At 44.8% G+C, this 1,588-nt stretch overlaps 1 non-coding gene across 1 annotated transcript; it reads left to right on the forward strand.

Annotated features, from left to right (window-relative positions):
- Positions 1 to 245: 245 nt before the first annotated feature.
- Positions 246 to 379, forward strand: LOC142460605 (small nucleolar RNA SNORA51). The gene has a single exon (XR_012786781.1). It is a non-coding gene; the product is annotated as a small nucleolar RNA SNORA51 (small nucleolar RNA).
- Positions 380 to 1,588: the final 1,209 nt, after the last annotated feature.

Genomic DNA, 1,588 nt, shown 5'->3' on the forward strand with positions numbered 1-1,588 from the left:
CGTGACAGAGACATGGACTGGTGCAGTCACTGCAACAATGGGCTCAAGGTAGCAATGGCTGTGAGGGTGGTGCAGGGGCAGCGAGTTTCACCCTGTCGTGCAGAAAGTCACTATGAGTCAGGGCTGACTGCAGAGCACCTAATGCGAACAAAGGAGATCATCCTCCACAGAGTGGGTAAGCCTCCTCTAATCCCCAGAAGGCCTAAAGAACAGGGGAAAAAGAGATTCTTAAAAAGAAATGTTTCTTCCTCCTTGTGCTTACCACAGGCTGTGCTCTTGCACTGACTGTATAGAAAAAGGAGACAAAGTAAGTACCCTGTATACACCTCAACCCAAGCCTTGTCTGTGCCTGGTTTGTATTGTGAATGGGGCAACATGGCAGAAGAAAAAAAAAGAGAGAAAGATATAAAGAAAAGAATTGTTTCTGCCTCTATTCTGAGGTAGAAGTACCTACCCAGAAGTTCCTGATCTACTATATGGCCTACCAGTTTGGGACTCAAGAGTGCTACGGTCTCCAGCCTGCCTCCTGACCTCCAGATGATGGACTTGTCAATGCACACATGATTCCTTACCATCTCTCTCAAGGAATATACCCTGTTAGTTCTATTTCTCTGAAGAAGCCTGATTAATACAGTCCTTCTTTCTAGTTGCTTGGTCCTCTTGGGTCATGAAAAGTTGTCATGGAAAATTGTCTTATAAAACATCCCACTTTCAGGTAGCAGATGGACTTTGGGCCTCTATTCAAGTACTCCTTTAATGCAAGAACACTTTGTTTTTTAAACTGGCATTCCGTGATGCTCACCTTCCCGACACAATCACTGAAGACAAAGAGGGTGCATAAGCAAATGTGGTGAAGAAAGCTGATGGTGTCCAGCAATCAAAAGATATAGTGTCTGGGGTCTTAAAGGCTTAAAGGTACACAAGCGGCCATCTAGCTGAGAAGCAACAGAGCCCACATGGAAGAAGCACACCAGCCTGTGTGATCATGAGGTGTCGAAGGGATTAGGTATCAGGCATCAAAAAACAAACAAAAAATCATATCATTGTGAATGAGGGGGAGTGTGGGGTGGAGACCCATAGCCCATATGTAGGTAACTGAATATCCCCTTATGGAAGGATCACAGGGAGGAGACCAGCCAGTCAGGGTGCAGTAGAGCACCGATGAAGCATACAACTTTCCTCTAGTTCTTTAATGCTTCCTCCTACCCCACTACCATGACCTCAATTATACCTTACAAACCCGGCTAGACCAGAGCATGTACACTGGTACAGAGAAGACCTGGAAACACAGGGAATCCATGACAGATAAACCCCTCAGGACCAATAACAAGAGTAACTCGTCACCAGGAGGGGAAGGGGAAGGTGGGGTAAAAAGGGGGAACCGATCACAAGAATCTATATATAACCCCTTCCCTGGGGGACAGACAACAGAAAAGTGGGCAAAGGGATATGTCAGAGAGTGTAAGAAATGACAAAATAATAATAATTTATAAATTTTCAAGGAATCATTAGGGAGGGAGGTAAGGAGGGAGGATAAAAAATGAAGAGTTGATACCCAGGGACAAATAGAAAGAAAATGTTTTGAGAA

Source organism: Tenrec ecaudatus, chromosome 10, assembly GCF_050624435.1.
Source record: "Tenrec ecaudatus isolate mTenEca1 chromosome 10, mTenEca1.hap1, whole genome shotgun sequence".
In the NCBI taxonomy this organism is placed as follows: domain Eukaryota; kingdom Metazoa; phylum Chordata; class Mammalia; order Afrosoricida; family Tenrecidae; genus Tenrec; species Tenrec ecaudatus.